Source organism: Rana temporaria, chromosome 10 (genome assembly GCF_905171775.1).
Source record: "Rana temporaria chromosome 10, aRanTem1.1, whole genome shotgun sequence".
Lineage (NCBI taxonomy): Eukaryota > Metazoa > Chordata > Amphibia > Anura > Ranidae > Rana > Rana temporaria.
The window spans coordinates 126,302,608-126,322,419 of NC_053498.1; the positions used below are offsets into that span (position 1 = coordinate 126,302,608).

Consider the following 19,812-nt stretch of genomic DNA (forward strand, 5'->3'; position numbering starts at 1 on the left):
GAGAGGAGAAAAAGCCGTAACCACAGCCTAAACACTGTATTATGAGATGACTAACTAGAAATTGATACAATTATTTATTTCTCGCCATACTTCTAATTGTACTTTAGAATATTGATGCAATATTGATGTGATGTTGTTACACAAAGGGCTTGGAGCTTGTGAGTAAAATATATTGTATTATTTAGGAGTGAAGAAAAGGTTATCCTCATTAAAAGGAAAAAAACACAGGCATATTCACTGCAAATTTAAATATAAAACGGACTTGGTTGGTAGGCCTTCAGGTCTTCAGGACCCTCTCCTTGTAAAACAACCCATTGAGCTTAAAATAGAAAAGAAAGGCAAAACATTTGCGAATAGATATAATATATATGAGGGGTCTTCAAAAAGTTTCCACACTTATATACATACAGCTAGGTCCATAAACTGTATATTTAGACACAGGCAACATATTATTTTTTTTTGTTGGTATTTACTAAAACATATTCAAGCTATAGTTTTATAATGGATATGGGCTGAAAGTGCACACTCTCATGTTTGAGGGTATGTACATCCAAGTCGGGGGAAATGGTTTAGGAATTACAGCTCTTAAGAATAGCCACCCCCCCTTTTCAAGGAACCAAAAGTAATTGGACAATTGAATCAAAAGCGGTTTCATGGCCAGGTGTGGGCCACGCCTTCGTTATTTCTTTATTAATTAGGCAGGTAAAAGGTCTGGAGTTGATTCGAAGGTTCGTAAGCCTGAATAGAAAAGCCAGATTAGACTTTGCCAAAAAACATCTAAATAAGCCAGACTAGTTCTGAAAAAGCATTCTTTGACAGATGAAACTAAGATGAATCTGTATCAGAATGATGGGGAAAAAAAGTGTGAAGAAGGTTTGGAGGAGCTCATGATCCAAAGCACACAATGTCCCCTGTAAAACATGGAGACAGTGTGATGGCATGGGCATGCATGGCTTCCAGTGGCACTGGGTCATTGGTGTTTCTTGATGATGCGACAGAAGCAGCCGGATGAATTCTGAAGTGTTTAGAGATATACTGTCAGCCCAGATTCAACCAAATGCAGCCAAGTTGATTGGACAGTCGATTCACACTGCAGATGGACAATGATCCAAGAAACAAACAGCAAAAGCAACCCAGGATCTTTTGAAGGAAAAGAAGTGCAATATTCCATGGTCGAGTCAATCACCTGATCTCAACCCAATTAAGCATGCATTTCACTTCCTGAAGGCAAAACTAAAAAGGCAAAAAGTCCCACAAAGGGTCTGAAGACAGCTGCAGTTAGAGCCTGGCAAAGCATCAGAAAGGAGCAAACCCAGTGGTTGGTAATGTCCATGGGTTCCAGACTTCAGGCAGTCATTGCCAGTAAAGGATTATCAACAAAATATAAAAAAAATTACATTTTATTTATGCATTTGTTGCAGTTCCTAAAATTGGTACTTGATATTTATGTTTAAACCCTTGAATTAAAGCTGAAAGTCTGCACTTCAAATTCATTTGAATTGTTTAGTTTTAATTTTATATAGGGACCTAACTGTGTAATACATACCATATTTATCGGCGTATACCGCGCACTTTTTTGCCCTGAAAATCAGGGCAAAATCGTGGGTGCGCGATATACGTCGATACCCGCTTCCCGTGCCGTGTTAGAATGCCTGCGCCGACATATACCGAGCGCAGTACGCTCGGGTAAATTCGGCCAGGCTCGGCTTCGCTCGTAGTCACGCTCTGTGACGTTTATGCGTGAGAAGCCGAGCCCAATATACCCGAGTGTACTGCGCTCGGTATACTTCGTCGGAGGCTTCAAACTGAGCGCGGGAACCGGGGATTCGACATGAAGACAGCGCGGGAGAAGCCAGGAGGACACCACCGAGGCCGCAGACGGACGCCGGACCGGACGAGGCCGCCGGGCAAGACACCAAAACTGTAAGTAGTAAAAATGTAATAAAATGTTTTTTTTACAGGATTTTAGGGTCAAAAATAGGGGTGCGCGCTATACGCCGGAGCGCGCAATACCCCGATAAATACGGTATATATATATATATAAAAATACAGTATATATATATATATATATATATACACACACACAGTATATACACACACATACACATATACATATATATATATATATATATATATATATACATATACATATACATATACATATACATATATATACATATACACACACACACACACACATTATACAGTCAAAAGTTTAAGACCACTTGAAAAATGGCAAAAAATCATATTTTACATTGTTGGATCTTAACAAGGTTCCAAGTAGAGCTTCAACATGCAACAAGAAGAAATGAGAGTGAGACAAAACATTATTTGATCATTCAATTTAATGAAAACAAGGACCACACCTCCAAAAAAAACTAAACCCCCCCAAAACAGAAATCCAACTTCCAAACATGAACTCAGTAATGAGTAGCTCCGCCGTTATTGTTGATCACTTCAAACATTCGTTATGGCATGCTTGATGCAAGCGTTTCCATGAGGTGAGTGGGAACATTTCTCCAAGTGGTGAAGACAGACGCACAAAGGCCATCTACTGTCTGGAACTGTTGTCCATTTTTGTAAACTTCCATTTCTATCCATCCCCAAAGGTTCTCAATTGGATTTAGATCAGGGGAACACCCAGGATGGGCCAAAAGAGTGATGTTCTTCTCCTGGAAGGCATTGTGTACTGTAGCGTTATCCTGTTGAAAAACCCAGTCGTTACCACACAGACGAGGGCCCTCAGTCATGAGGAATGCTCTCTGCAACATCTGGACATAGCCAGCGGCTGTTTGACACCCCTGCACTTTCTGATATTATATAACCCTTTCCCGCCGAGCGTACGCATATATGCGTCCTCGGCTTTCGGGGGCTATACAGGGATGATGCCCGCAGCTGCAGGCATCATCCCGGTACCGTTGTTTAGAGCCGGTGATTGTCTATCCAGGCATAACAACTGATGCAGCTAAAAGCCGCTCGGTTGTTATGCCGGAGGAGCGGGAGGGGACATCGCCGCTCTGACCCGGCCTCCCGTCACACCGGGAGACCCGATCCTCGATCCGGCACCTCCAGTGTCCAGGCGCAGAATGAAACAAAGCCGTAGACGCCGGATTTAAAAAAATACACAGAATCGCCGTTTTCGGTGATCTGAATACTTTGAAGTGCAAAGGAGGGATCGGGGGTCTTTTAGACCCCCGATTCCTCCATAAAGAGTACCTGTCACCACCTATTACTGTCACAAGGGATGTTTACATTCCTTGTGACAGCAATAAAAGTGATCAAAAAAGTGATAAAAAAACACACAATTTTAATATTATAAAAATAAATAAAATAATTAAGATTTTTTTTTTTAAGCACTTACCTCCCCGTGAGCTCGCGCAACAAAGAAAACGCATACAGAAGTGGCGCCCGCATATGAAAACGGTGTTCAAATGACACATGCGAGGTATCACCGCGATCGTCAGAGCGAGAGCAATAATTCTAGCACTAGACCTCCTCTCTAACTCTAACCTGGTAACTGTAAAAAAAGTTTAAAGTGTCGTCTATGAAGATTTTTAGGTACCATAGTTTGTCTCCATTCCACAAGCGCGTGCAGTTATAAAGCGTGACATGTTTGGTATCTATTTACTCGGTGTAACATTATCTTTCACATTACATAAAAAAATTGGGCTAACTTTACTTTTTCATTTTTTTTTTTTTTAATTCATGAAAGTAAATTTTTCCCAAAAAGTTGCGTTTAAAACACCGCCGCACAAATACCGTCCGACATAAAATATTGCAACAATCGCCATTTTATTCTCTAGATTCTCTGCTAAAAATATATATATATATATAATGTTTGGGGTTCCAAGTAATTTTCTAGCAAAAAATATGTATTTTAACTTGTAAAACACCAAAATGTCAGAAATAGGCTTAAGCACCGTACACACGGCCGAGGAACTCGACGTGCCAAACACATCGAGTTCCTCGGCGTGTTCAGTCCTGGAGCCGGCGAGGAGCTCAGCGGGCCGAGTTCTCCCATAGAACAACGAGGAAATAGAGAACATGTTCTCTATTTCCTCGCCGAGGTCCTCGTCGGCTTCCTCGGCCGAAAGTGTACACACGGCCGGGTTTCTCGGCAGAATTCAGCTCTGAACCGAGTTTCTGGCTGAATTCTGCCGAGAAACTCGGTCGTGTGTACGGGGCCTCAGGCATGAAAGGGATAAATGTCGTTTGGGTAGTGTTGCATGATCTAGCAATTGCCAGTCAAAGTAGCACAGTGTGAATAGCAAAGAAGGTGGGCCATGAGGGTGGCCTTCCATAAGGTCAAGCAGTTACACAATTACTAAAATACATCAAGGACAAAGACATGATTTCAACTTATGTCTTTGTGTTCAATGTCTTTTAGCATACTTTATTTTTCGAAAAAACAACGCATTTATTCACACATTTGTGTTATCAAAACTGTTATATGAAAATGTTATGTATTACAGTATGTTATAGCCCTGATAATGAGGGATGCGACTCCTGATAGACCCTTTTATTGAGGATCTGAATCAATCCCCTAGGCCGGCCATACACTGAGCGAATTTCTTTTCTGCAACCCAAAGTAACTTGCTTGATTCCAATGTCAACACAGATAGTGTTGATGCAGAAATCCCTCCTGCCGAGCCATTGCTTTCTCCAGGAAGGGGGGTGGGGGGGGGGTAGAAGACAGTGATTATTGCTAGCGACTATAGCAGCCGCTAGCGATAATGGCAGATAAAATCCAGCATGATGGATGTACTAAAGTTGATCGATCAGTCAAATTGGTACATTCAGCCTGCCCATACACAGTTCAAATCTCAGCCGGTTCAGATTTGTAGGGCCTGCCTTAAGCTTGGCGTTCCCAAACTTTTATGCTATATAAGTTGTGTCAGGGTCTGTCATTCATGGGTCTGTCATTCGGTTTCCAAAAGCAAGCAAAGTTCTTTCTTGTATAAAGAGAGGTATGGACTCCAGAGAGAGAGAGAGAGAGAGAGAGAGAGAGAGAGAGAGAGAGAGAGAGAGAGAGAGAATTTTACCCCTCTACAAATCATTAGTAAGACCTCATCTGGAATATGCAGTTCAGTTTTGGGCTCCAGTTCTCAAAAAATATATCTTGGAACTGGAGGAAGTGCAGAGAAGGGCAACAAAACTGATAAAAGGCATGGAGGAGCTCAGCTAAGAGGAAAGATTAGAGGAACTGAGTTTATTCACTCTTGAGAAGAGATTAAGAGGGGATATGATCAACATGTACAAATATATAAGGGGTCCATATAGTGAACTTGGTGTTGAGTTATTCACTTTACGGTCAACACAGAGGACAATAGGGCACTCTTTACATCTAGAGGAAAAGAGATTTCATCTCCAAATATGGAAAGGTCTCTTCTCAGTAAGAGCTGTGAAAATGTGGAATAGACTCCCTCCAGAGGTGGTTCTTGCCAGCTCAGTAGATTGCTTTAAGAAAGGCCTGGATACTTTCCTAAATGTACATAACGTTTATACGTAAAGTTGATCCAGGGAAAATCTGATTGCCTCTCGGGGGATCAGGAGGGATTTTTTTCCCCTGCTGTAGCAAATTGGATCAGAGGGCTTTCACACTGGAGTGGTGATCTGGCAGGACATTAAAAAATGTCCTGCAAGCAGCATCTTTGGAACGGTGAAGGAGCGTTGTGTATATCGCTCCTCCACAGCTCCTGCCCATTGAAAAGAATGGGCACCACGGCCATACCGTCGGAAAAACACCACTGCAGTGGTGCTTTGCAGGTGGTTTTAACCTTTTTTTTTGGCCGCTAGCAGGGGTGAATAGCGCCCCGCTAGCAGCCGAATACCACGACGGTAAAGTGCCGCTAAAAATAGCAGCGCTTTACCACCACCGCCGCCCGCGCCCCAGTGTTAAAGGGGCCTTAATAGAACTCCCCCTTTAATCTAACGTTTTAAAGATTACTGTAACAGCAGAGCATAGTTAACTTTGATCAGGGTATACTGCATGAAACAGGATTTTGAATATGTAGAAGAGAGGGATATGAGTGTCCTTTTAAGCATAGCTCACTTTTTTTTATAAAAATGAACTACCTATAATCATTTTAGCCTTACCTTCTGCTTAACATGGAAGCTTACATTAACCCATTCCTTCCTACAGTCTGCAAATAAAAGTTCACATGCCCAATACCACTTGCTGAGTATACATTTATAAATGTCCAAGAAAATGTAAAAAAAAGTCCTCACTTATCAGCCTAAAGATGTTCTTAAAAATATATTAGAGATATTATGGTATGCAAATAATTCATATGTGATGCTCAAATTAACTAATGCATTTTGTTGCTAAATTTGGCTTGGGTATTTGTTCACGTAAGGTTGCTCTTTTGCAATTAAAGGGTCACTAAAGGATTTTTTTTTTTAGCTAAATAGCTTTCTTTACCTTACTGCAGTCCTGGTTTCATGTCCTCATTGTTTGCTTTTGCTCTAATCCTTCTCTGTTCTGAACACTTCCTGGTTGTCTGTTTCCTGATGAAAAAAGTCATGGGAGCTTTCTCTCTGTGGTCACTAATCAAGGAGGTGTGATTACTGTGCGTCTAAAACTCCTCAACACCAATCAGTTTCATTTTACAAACCATCACTGCCCTGTATTAGCTCTGTACAGCAGAGGCAGGAAACATGCAAAAACGAAACTGAAACGGTAGGTAGATTATATGATTGATTTTTATCTATTTTTAATAATTTTTAAAATAAAATCAGTTAACTATTATGTCTCTATGCCCTGTAAACAGTCATTTCAGCAAAAAAAAAAAGAATTCCTTTACAACTCCTTAAGGTTTGGTAGTTCTTTAAAAACAGTGGGGGGGGGGGGGGGGTTTACTTGAAACTGGAGCAACCTACCATTTCTAACTTTAGCTTTTTCAGTTAAACTTTGAAAATTAAACCTTGAAGTTCATTGGCTGCTATGCACAGCTGCTCCAGATTTTTACTGCTCCAGTAAATTCCCCTCACTGAGCAGTGATTTAAGGCAACCAATCTCATAACTATTCAGCAGTTTGTGTGTGCTTGACTAAGGGTCTCTAGAAGAGCGCACATTGCCATTCTTAAAATGAACAGTTCTCCATTTTGAAGTATGCATTTTGCAAGAATGCATTTAATTACATCACTCAGCTTCAATATTACCCTCAACAGTCCCAAATGTGAAATACAATGGCTGTAGCATTTACAGAAGTACACAGCTTGACAACTGGAATTGGCAGGTGGACTCAAATGCAACTTTCATAGTTCACTCAATAGCATAGAAGAGTTGTTAAGACAAATGAGCTTAGGTGGGATTATAAGGAGCACGGCCTTCGAGAAAATCAGTTTAAAGTGATGATCGGCCAAGCAGGACAGTCCTGCTGAGAAAAATTGTGACCACATTGCAGGTGAGAATAGACAAACAAGGCTTCTGTCATCACAACCACAGAAAAAGGTCACTGGACCATGGAGGTAAAACAGGAGAATGGCACATAGCACATCCACACATAGTCCTAATAGCAATCAGAAGATTATGTTCATCGTGTCTACTAAGTGTGGAAAATCAGAGGTCAAAGACAATGGAGCAAACAAGACAGCTGTGACAACCCTAGAATATGCGTTATACACTTTTGATATAGCTAGACTAAAGCCATAGTATGGATACTCTAGCCAATCCAACGACTTCTGCTGTTCTATTTCAGAGTCACATACTGGAAGATAAACAGCTGCTTATGAACAGAGCAGACATCATAATCTTACAGAAAGGTGATCAGGTCCCAAGGATGCGGTTTCATGTTTAGAAGCACCAAATTTACAAACAATGGAAAAATACATGTCTTATTGCCTACATAATCTGATCAGTTGAAAGGTAATATACTTCGAATGCCACTTCAGTTTTAACTACTCGACCTTGGAAGGTTTTACCAGAACATGTTTTACTATTCAGCACTGTGCTACTTAAAGCAGTAGTAAACTGCAGTTGATGAAAAATAAAATCCCCTGCAAGCCAATGTCACGATGTGCTAGTATGCATAGCATACTAGCACATGTTGAGAGACTTGCCTCAAAACAAAGCCCTCCAGTGCAGCCCTGTCACCACTGAGAGGGCTTCTATCCTCCCCTGGTATTCCCTCCAGGCTACACGAGTGGTCGAGGGCATGATGACATCACTCCTGTGCATGCACGTGGGAGCCGCTGTTTATGGCACAGACTCTGAAGGCTTGGCACTGTATGCCGGACCTTCAGAGCGCATGCACCGGTGACAAAACCGGCTTTGCGCACTCTGAATGTCTCCTAAACATTGAAAGTTTAGGAGATATTCACAGTACCTACAGGTAAGCCTTATTATAGGCTTACTTGTAGGTACAAGTTGTAAAACAGAGTTTACTACCACTTTAAACTAAGAACAATGCCGCTGCTCTCAGGCAAAGCGCTGGATCGAGATCGGGCTCAGGTAAGTATTTGGGTGGGGTTGGGGGTAGCAACAGTTGAAAGTTTTTTTGCCATACTGAAGAGAATCAATTAAGGTCAAATAAAAAAACTTTGGCCTTTAGAACCACTTTAAGATAAACTTGTCCCTGTGTATCACTTAAAAGGATGCTTTACAAGACAAAGCTGTTATCTTGGCTCACAGAGGTTATGGCAATAAGGAGTGCTAGGAGAATAGTAAAGGAAAATACTCAGGAAATTACCGGCAAACAGTCTTTTGGGGAAAAGAATCACGAGAGCCAAGATCTGACCTTTGATGGTAATCAAGGCCGATTGACCCCACACTACCTGGCACTGAAATTCATTGCATCACACCATGCAAAGTATGCCTTCAAGGTACAATGGTAGACCTTCCTGGGAGGTACATTTCCAAGCTTTTAGGAGCATAGGAAAAATTTAATCAGATAGGTTTCTCTCTTTGCCTATCCTAGCCACGCTATTAAATCCAGAAACTGTGAAGCAGGATGATTAACCGGTCCATCAGATAGAAGATCAGGGTGATGTGGGAAAGCCCACAGAGTGCGCCAGGAGTATAATGCAAGGTCCAAGCACCACATTTCCATTTGTAGTAGAGGTCTTGAAGTCTAGATGTTGATGACTAAGGAAGTCACTCTGGCAATTTTCCCCACCTGGAATTTGCACAGTGGACAAGGCCTGTTTGTGAAGCTCCACCCAAGCCAGAACCAGGTCAGTCTCTCTTTGAGTAACAAAACTTCTGGTTCCTTCCTGATGGTTGAAGTATGACACTACCGTAGCATTCTTAAAGGAACACTAAAGGTTCGTTTTTTATTAGATCAATTGATTGCTGTAAGCTAGAGCATTTAAATATCACTTACCTAGTTTTTCATTTTGACCTCCAAAATACAGTAATCCAGATTTGAAAATGCCATTTCCTGTCACTCCTCTTCTTGCTTTCCACCAGCATCTGAGCTGTTTTGCATGGTGGAAAGCAGAATGTGCTCACCCCCTCCCTATGACTACAGCCCTGTCTGAAGATTCTCTCTTATCCCTCACAGGCATGGAGGCTAAGCCTAATGGGAACTGTAGTTCCCATTAGGCCGAGATGTAGCAAGAATGAATGCGCATCGCAAACCAGGAAGTCAGTGAGAATAATGATTCAGGAGTGACGGAGGTGAATAAAACAGCTCGATTTCAACAGGTATCAAACCAGTTATAATGCAAAACATTACTTTTTACTTTATCAGCTACTGTCAGACTTTAATTTAAGAGGAAAATATTTTGGCATTACAACCCCTTTAAATAGGACCTGGATCAAATGACCTGAAAGTTGAGGGGTTCTGTGTAGGGATAACTGAATCCTCTTCCAGCATCTGCAACTCTGTTCCCTGCACTAAAAAGGTGTCCAGAGCTCTTCTCCAGTCTGTCAAGCTGGCATTCATGATGAAAATCCTCCAGGCCACGGAAGATAGATTATCCAACTCCAGCACTGGATTCTTGAGCCATTAGGCCAGAGTTAACAATTGTCCATTGACTAGGCCTTCTTGCATCCAGAATGTTGAACTGCAATGATCTGGAATTGTGTGTTTTATAATAGATTTTTTAAAGGTCCAGGACACAACTGAACCTCTACTGAATCTGAAAAATTTGGTGGACATTGGCAGACAAGGTCACTTAGATATCTCACTATGTGATTGCCCTGTAAAGGAACCAGAGCTAGTACAAGAGGTAGCACCTTGGTGAAGCCTTGATAGACTGAAGGGAAGGGCAATGATAGCGCTTGTTCCCTCCACAAAACACAGGGGTGAACAGCGGCGCTAGATTTGGTGATAACATAAAATTATATAGCAACTGGAATATAGGTATACATAAAATGTGTGTGTAATAATATTAAAACATTTGTTTAAAACATAATGTCCATAAATGATCCGAGATCTTGTATGATTAGCACCTGGAGGCAGCTCCCTTAGAGTGAAGCGATGGGCTCTGTGTAGAAATGGGAACAGAAGGGAACCAGACTGCACAATAAATCATATATTTAATAAAAACAAGTAACTCACAGGTTAAATTAGATGAGTTCAGTATGTGGTGTAAATCGCCAGTCCTGGAGTCTCATAAACGTCCTATATAGGGTCCTGTTTTCCCTTTGCAGGGTCATGGATATGCACTTTAGTTTCTGGCAGCTTACCTGATCTCCATGTGTTCATTAGAGGCCTGACCCTCCTTCTGACTGTCTTTTATCACCTTCCTCCCTGTGTTCCTCCACCCTAGGCCATCCCAGGAAGCCTATATTAACCACTGCACTGCTAGTATGCTTTGCTGTTTAACTGTGTTGTTAGCTTTAGTTCCTGTCTGCAGTGTGCTACGATTATCTTCCTGTGTACCGACCTTGGCTCGTCCCTGACTTCTCCTGTTTGCCTGTGATCCTAACCTTTTGCCTGTCCCTCGGTTACCCTTGTCTGCCTGTTGCCCTGACCTCAGCTTACCCATCACTACTGCTTGTCCTGCTTCCCCTCTCTCCCTGCGGAGCGTGACCTAGGGGATCCCAGGGGTCGCGACCTGGATCCAGCTGCGGCGAAGGCCATCCTCACCACTAGAGGCTCTGGTGAACACAAAGCTGGGTCTTAGACTCCGCTCCCTGGGCAATCTTGGGTTCACACTTCCTCTCTAATCGCAGCAGTCGGCCATAGGGTTCACTACCCTGTGGTGCATCCCTGACCCCAACGGGGTGCACTTGTCACCTGGCCACAGGTGACCTGACATGCAGCCTGGGGTACTGGTGTGATCTTACAGGGATCCAGAGAAGGCTGAAAACCAGGAAGCAGGAAACAAGAAGCAGCTGGTCGTGACTTTACAGGAACAGGAAATGTGATTGTTCACAGTGGCAAGGAATGGTAATGCATTTCGAAGCTACAGCATCTTCATCAGACCATCTCCACAAAACACAGGTAATGCTGTCTCAAAACATTGAGTCTTTATGTCCAGAATAGGGCGACTGCTCTCTTTGATTAGGAGCGGAGAACAGGTTTGAGTAGAAACCATAAAAACTTTCTTTAGTTGCATCAAAGAGTTCCACTTTAAAGCCCAGGTCTAGGAAACTTAAAAACGATCCCTTGCAGTGAATTTAAGTCTAGGGCACTTGTTAAAGTAGATTTACTTAATTCATCTTCCGCTCTGCTAGACCGGTCCCTATAACATCTGTTCCCTTATGCAGTCTAAGTTCCAGAGATCATTTAGACCAGGGGTGTCAAACTCAAATTCATCGGGGGCCGCATCAGCAGTTTGGTTGCCCTCAAAGGGCCGGTTGTATCTGCGCTCACACCAGTGGCGTAGCGTGGGTTGTCAGCGCTCGGGGTAATTTGCTCCCCCGACTCGCAGACTTACCTATTTTTAGCTAGCTCCAGTCTGGTTACATGATCCCCTGTGTGAGCCAGCGGTGGCTGCAGGGGAGAGGAGAGCGTGCTCGTCAATAACTGGTAAAGCCTGGAGTGGTGACATCAAATACAGATTCCTATGTCCCATCTGTTGTTGGTGCTCCCTCCTCTCCCCTGCATACACCACTGGCTTTCACAGGGAATAACATGACATGGACAGCCTGAAAATAGGTGTTTACATCTTTTCTACACAGGTTAGCCATCATAGATAGGCATTGGGAGTGGGATTTTATAATATGTAAGTTAATGGAAGCTACACATGTCATGTTCACACTATAATACTTGTTGCAGCACCGTGCAATTGGGAGCAATACCCAGTAGGGTTTTGTATTTAACCTTTTTGAAAATGATTATATATATATATATATATATATATATATATATATATATATATTGGTATATCTATATATAAACCAAAATATATATAGAAAAAAATCAAAAAGGTTAAAAAAATAAACCCTAATGGGTATTGATCCCAAGTGCACAGTGCTGCAACAAGTATTATAGTGTGAACATGACATGTGTAGCTTCCATTAACTTAGATATTATAAAAATAACCCTACTGGGTAGTGAGTCCCAATCACTGGTGCTGCAAGAAACCTCAAACTCATTGTGCAAAAAAAAGTACAGAAAATTTAATTAAAACAATTCAACAAATACAATAATTCTAAGATCGCCCTACTGGGTAGTGAATCCAAATCACCAGTGCTGCAAGAACACAAATTGTGCAGATATACAAGTAAACAAACTAATTTCATATAACAATCAATAAAAACCATCAAAAAACATGGCTATGAATGAACATTTTATTATTATATAAAACTAGTTTATTTATTTATATATTTGTACAATTGTGTTTTTTTGCAGCACTGGAGATTTGAATTCACTGAGATATTGGGATCACAGAGACAGTGGAGCTGAAGGAAAGGGGGAGGAGGCTGAGAGATGACGAGAGAGACTGCTAGCCCTACCTTTCATGCCTGTGTGTTTCCTTTGATCCTTCCAGCAGCTCCCTGGCAGCGTGCCCGTCCTCTGGGTCCCCAGTCAGCCTGTTCCCCGGGCCTCATTTTACTGAAGAGGAAGTTAGAGCAATCCCTGCTCTAGAGGCACAGGAGATGCTGCGCCCGCCGCTTCTCACCTCTTGGGGGGGGCGGGGTCAGGGGGGGAGAGGTCAAGGAGGAGGCGGCCGTGGTTGAACTATTTTCCCGACTTCCGGGCTCTCAGGCCTATCTGTCCTCGGCTCGGCCCCTCGCTGATTACTGCCAGGAGAGAGATCCCCCTGCTGATGGGGGCCGCTGCGTGGGCCACATGCAGGCCATGACAAGGCCTGGCGGGCCTTGTGTTTGCCACCTCTGATTTAGACCAATGCAGGACTGTAGCCCTGCATTGGATGTGATGACACAGAAGAAGAGTCCCCTGCCAGAGCATAAGGGAGCGCCATCTGCCGGGGTAACCAGACTAATTAGACCAAACCAGCAGTTAACCCCCAATGCATGGAATCATTTTCAAAGTTCTCAGAGTTTGGATTTACAGTATGATTTGACTTCTTTGACAAATTTAATTTCTGTAAAGGAGACCGGTGAAACACTAAACTCTGTGCATATCATCTGAAACCTGATGTGCTTCTTAAAAGTACTGTATGTAGAGGCTTTTCAAGTATTCATTGAGCCCTACTGGAAATGTGCAAAATTTGCATGACGCCATAGGGCTCATTTCACAAGTCTACAAAATTAACTGTGGAATGTTCATTTAGACACAGTATTACATTGTTTATACACTCCCTGATGGCAACAAGCACAATTTGAACATTCTTAACTACTGGGAAATTTAATATTTTGTACAAGCTTACCTGGAAATAAAACAGGGAGGAACATCATTTATGGTTCATAATTTCATTACCCTGGCCCAAAATATTAACTTGTTATATATAATTTACCTTTTTAACATTTACTATTTTAATATAAGTTTTCAAGCCCGCCTGTGTCATATTTTATGGAGCTCAAGTATGCATCGCCAATGTTTTCAAGGTTTGTTAAATCACCATTGCCACCTAGAGCTCAAAGTGCAGAACTACATTTTTTGAAAAAATGGCCAAAAAAGTGAAGCGTGAATATTGATGCAATAATTTTTCAAAACTTCATTGCAAAAATTACTCTTTAGCCATTTATTTATATATAGTATAGTATATATTTCTGCTTTACTATATAATCTTCTATACTGCTGTATGATTACATGATGAGGTCATAAAACTCAAAAATGTCTAAAGAGCAATGATTAAAAAAAAAAAAAAAAAACTATAGTGTGCTACTTTTTTCTGGATACACCAAAGCACTATACTGTACAGACTGCCAGTGTTTTCAATAATGTTTTAAATGCAGCAAAAGTACTTGGGGGGAAAAGGAATAATATGAAAAAGCTAAGATTCTACAGCTTCCAAAACGATTTTACTCCCACAGTGCAATTGTTGAGACATTTTAGACTTCTCTTTCTTTAGATAAAAAATGCAATTGTTATTATTTGTCTCTTGTAAAGCCTAGAATGGAGGTTCATCTATCAGGATTATTAATTATAGGCAAAGTTGATCCAGGAAAAATCTGATTGCCTTTTTTCCCCTGCTGTAGCAAATTGGATCATGCTCTGCTGGTTTTTTTTTGCCTTCCTCTGGATTAACTGTGGGTATAGAATTGGGTATATGGGATTGTGGGATATTTTTTTTTATTTTTGTGGTTGAACTAGATGGACTTGTGTCTTTTTTCAAGCTGACTATGTAACTATGTAAGGATAACGCAAAAAGCACTATAATTTGCAAATGCAATTTTTCAAAAGGAACCAATAGTTCTCAGTTTAATGGTCATATAATGGAAAGACGATTACTGTAGCATATAAGTTACTGACTTCTACCAATTGCTTCCTGCCTTAGCCAATGAGCTTGTTTCTGGACATATTTACATCTTGAAGTTCACCTTCAGTGTTTCAAAGAATGAGGAGGCCATTACACATTGCAATGTGCGGCACACTAAATGGCAGAGTGGCACAATCATTCATCAGGGGGATTAAGTCTCCTTGAACTGTCATGCATCAGAAGTCACCATGCAAAACCATTGACTGTACTGAGCACTAATTACAGAGCTTTACGAATCTGGCCCATCCACAGACTACCCTTCCAATGAATTCACATCCATGTTCTTTGTCAAACTTACATTTAATTATGCAACTATGATTAAATATTACCCAAATTATGATGGCTAGACATATATTGAATTTACTCAGGATATCCTAATCTAGAACATAAATTTGGAGGTTATGCTTAAACTTTTGACTGGAGAAAAAATAAATATTTCTGCAAAAAAAAAAAAAAAAATGCAAATATACTTGAAATACTGTACATAACAAGGACACAAAAAATGGTAGAAACAAAACAAAAACAAAATGTTTTTTTTTGGCTAAATCACTTATATTATTTTGTACAGGTGCAAGGTAATTTGACTGTATTGTATTTATTGTGTAACCATTTGCACATAAAGGTCAATTCATTATTCAATGAACATAACAATTTATGAGAGAGAGTGTGTGTGTGTGTGTGTGTGTGTGTGTGTGTGTGTGTGTGTGTGTGTGTGTGTGTGTGTGTGTGTGTGAGAGAGAGAGAGAGAGAGAGAGAGAATATCTGATATTTGAATTACTATTCCTTATTTTTTCACAATTTTTATTGTTTTAATACAATAAATATTTTATTTACACCCCATTAGGATTAGGAATGATTGGTTTGTATGTAAATGCCACTTTAAAAAGATTATCATCAGTTCACTCCTCAAAATCCTGTGGTTGTCAATAAATTATAAGATTGCATGATGTGTCTTTAAGGGCCCTTTCACACAGGCATTCAATCTGGATCGATCACACAGATCCAGACTGAATCACGTGTGATGACATCCATTTATGTCCATTCCACTTCCTGTTCCAGACATGAAACATGTTTTTATACTTTTGTCAACTAGTGGATTTGTTTCCCTTAAAAAAAAAAAAAAAACTCCCCCCAAAAAAAAAAACACTCCCAAAAAATCAGGTATATGAAAAAGGATACATACCGATGTAAACTGAACTGAAGACAGATGCACAAACTAATGTAAAATTATGTAAAAGGATTTGGTTTTCAGATATTTGTTTTCTCACTTTTAGTGACAGAATTGATGACACTTATGTGAAGGGACCCTCTGTGAAAGCAGGGGGAAAAACAGCCATTTTTGGAGGAGATAAAATAACACTTCTCAAGAAAGAATATCAATTTATGGAAAATAAAATCTTTTTATGGTAAGCAATCATCTCATGGAAAAAATAAAGTTCCCATAGCCCATGCAGAGAACAGACATGTGAGGATCCCAGCAGGGCCACTCAATACAGTCTGCCTGCAGAAAACTACAGGAGGGGGTGGAGACAAGACCAGTCACCCTGCACAAGGAGAGAGAGCAGAAGTGACTGGTCTTCATTGCAGAATGTTCCTGGCAAATGGCAATGTTTCACACTGGATTACTGCACAGATCTGGAAGAAAAGCAGAAAGCACATCAAGATTCAACTTGGAATACACATGCCTCTTGTGTTTAAACATTTTTTACATATCTTGGAGTTCAGCTTTAATAAGAAAGTTATTTAATAAAATAAGGAATGCAGCTACAATAATTAACTGCTAGTTAATTAACCATATAGTCGGTGAAAGGTTTGGTGCTAGTAAGTTTACTTTAACCCCAATTAAACACCTATAATGTTTTTCTAGTGTTTGGTCAGCAGTCAGTAAGCATGTATTAGCAAGGCAGGGTCCACCTTTGAGATTTCCCAAATGCTGGCAAAACACAGAGGTAATAATGCTGAAATATCCACTTGGTAACTACATCAGCTATTTTTAATGGGGTGGTTAAAGTACCGTAAATACCAGCAAACAGCCCTGGAACTTTACCGAGATGTCAAAGTGTCCACCTAAAACTGAGTCTCTAATCAACTGCTTACTGTACTCTCACATCTGCTTGCAACTCATGTAGATGGTTATAGTCAGGATATTGGGCCATATCCACAAAAGAGATACTCCGGCGTAAGCCGTCGTATCTCTGGTTCTAACTTTGGAACTGATCCTCAGAAGCAGTTTTCCTAAGTTAGGCAGAAGATCCGACATCTGTAAGGGACTTACACTGCCGGATCTTAGGATGCAGTACCGCATCCGCCACTGGGGGCATTTCGAGTCGAAATGCCTCTGCTAGTATGCAAATTAGCACTTAGGGCGATCCTCAAAGCTTTTGTGCCTAGTTTTTTCGCCGTAAGTGTTAGTTTGCCTGGTGTAAAACTAGGGCTGCTTTTACAAAGTGTAAAGTTAGTCACACCTTGTAAAGGCCCATTCAAGCGACGGCATTTGGTATGCATTCCCGAGGGAGAACTCCACGGCAATTTGTAAATTCCAAACCGGCATGGGTTCCCCCCCAGGAGCATACCAGGCCCTTAGGTCTGTTATGGGTTGTAAGGAGACCCCCCCTCCGCCGAAAAATCGACGTAGGGGGTCCCCCTACAATCCATACCAGACCCGTATCCAAAGCACGCTACCTGGCCGGTCAGGAATGGGAGTGGGGACGAGCGAGCGTCCCCCCCCCTCCTGAGCCGTGCCAGGCCGCATGCCCTCAACATGGGGGGGTTGGGTGCTCTGGGGCAGGGGGGCGCACTGCGGGCCCCCCCCACCCCAGAGCACCCTGTCCCCATGTTGATGAGGACAGGACCTCTTCCCGACAACCCTTGCCGTTGGTTGTCGGGGTATGCGGGCGGGGGCTTATCGGAATCTGGGAGTCCCCTTTAATAAGGGGGCCCCCAGATACCGGCCCCCCACCCTAAGTGAATGGATATGGGGTACATCGTACCCCTATCCATTCACCTGTAGGCAAAAAGTAAAAGTTAATAAACACACAACACAAGGCTTTTTAAAATAATTTATTATTCTGCTCCGGATGCCCCCCCTGTCTTCGTTATTAGCTCAATTAGCAGGGGGGGCTTCTTCTTCCACTCTCCGGGGGTCTTCTTCCACTCTCCGGGGGTCTTCTCCGCTCTCCGGGGGGGGTTTCTTCTTCCGCTCTCTGGGGGGGGGCTTCTCCGGACTCCGGGGGTCTTCTTCCATCTTCTCCCCTCTTCCGCTGTTGACTCGGCGAACCCCGGTTCTTCTGCAGCTCTCCGGTGCCTTCTTCTTCAGCGCTGGCTGCCTGCTATGTTTGTGTGTTAGCTCGATTTCAAACAGGCAGCCAGCGCGGTCTTCTGTGGCGTCAGGGTCTTCTCTTCCTTTCTTCCGATGTTGCCTCGTCGCCTGTTGTCGCTGTAATGATGGAAGCGCGCCTTGCATCACATTTATATAGGCATCACCGTCCCATCATGCTCCGGCAGGTACCCACGTGGTGGGTGCCTACCCACGTGCACCCACCACGTGGGTACCTACCGGAGCATGATGGGACGGTGATGCCTATATAAATGTGATGCAAGGCGCGCTTCCATCATTACAGCGACAACAGGCGACGAGGCAACATCGGAAGAAAGGAAGAGAAGACCCTGACGCCACAGAAGACCGCGCTGGCTGCCTGTTTGAAATCGAGCTAACACACAAACATAGCAGGCAGCCAGCGCTGAAGAAGAAGGCACCGGAGAGCTGCAGAAGAACCGGGGTTCGCCGAGTCAACAGCGGAAGAGGGGAGAAGATGGAAGAAGACCCCCGGAGTCCGGAGAAGCCCCCCCCCCGGAGAGCGGAAGAAGAAACCCCCCCCGGAGAGTGGAGAAGACCCCCGGAGAGTGGAAGAAGACCCCCGGAGAGTGGAAGAAGAAGCCCCCCCTGCTAATTGAGCTAATAACGAAGACAGGGGGGGCATCCGGAGCAGAATAATAAATTATTTTAAAAAGCCTTGTGTTGTGTGTTTACTACATTTTACTTTTTGCCTCCAGGTGAATGGGTAGGGGTACGATGTACCCCATATCCATTCACTTAGGGTGGGGGGCCGGTATCTGGGGGCCCCCTTATTAAAGGGGACTCCCAGATTCCGATAAGCCCCCGCCCGCATACCCCGACAACCAACGGCAAGGGTTGTCGGGAAGAGGTCCTGTCCTCATCAACATGGGGACAGGGTGCTCTGGGGTGGGGGGGCCCGCAGTGCGCCCCCCTGCCCCAGAGCACCCAACCCCCCCATGTTGAGGGCATGCGGCCTGGCACGGCTCAGGAGGGGGGGGGACGCTCGCTCGTCCCCACTCCCATTCCTGACCGGCCGGGTAGCGTGCTTTGGATACGGGTCTGGTATGGATTGTAGGGGGACCCCCTACGTCGATTTTTCGGCGGAGGGGGGTCTCCTTACAACCCATAACAGACCTAATGGCCTGGTATGCTCCTGGGGGGGGGGGAACCCATGCCGGTTTTTTCGTGGAAAATTGGCATGGAGTTCTCCCTCTCAGGAATGCATGCTGAGCGACGCTGTCATTTTTTTTTTTAATTATTTGTTTTCCCGGCGCGTCTTTTTTTCACCCGTCGCAACTTTAGTGTCCCGTCGCAATCCACAAAGCCGCCCGGCGTCAATTACGTTCGCGCGATGCACGTCGGGAAAATGACGTCACACGCATGCGCAGTACGGCCGGCGCGGGAGCGCGCCTCATTTAAATTGTAAACGCCCCCCGGAGAGGAGGAACGCCTTACGACGGCGGCACTTAACTTACACGGCTTGAAATTTTTACGTAAGTGCTTTGTGGATCAGGCACTTAGGTAAAAACTTTAAGTCAGTGTAACTTAACTGCTGAAAGTTAAGTTACGCCGCCTGGCTGAGGATTTGGCCCATTGAGTGGTACCAAACCATCCGGAGTACCCAGTCAATGGGGTTCAGGAGATATAAAGGGTTCAGGAGATAAAAACAATTACAAATGAAGCAGCTGAACTTA

At 43.0% G+C, this 19,812-nt stretch overlaps 1 long non-coding RNA gene across 1 annotated transcript in view; it reads right to left on the minus strand.

Annotated features, from left to right (window-relative positions):
• Positions 1-16,161: 16,161 nt before the first annotated feature.
• LOC120915590 overlaps positions 16,162-19,812 on the minus strand; it is a 59,308-nt gene continuing 55,657 nt past the window's right edge. Inside the window, exon 3 of the long non-coding RNA XR_005743895.1 lies at positions 16,162-16,416. This is a non-coding gene — a long non-coding RNA (uncharacterized LOC120915590). The remainder of the gene's footprint in view (positions 16,417-19,812) is intronic.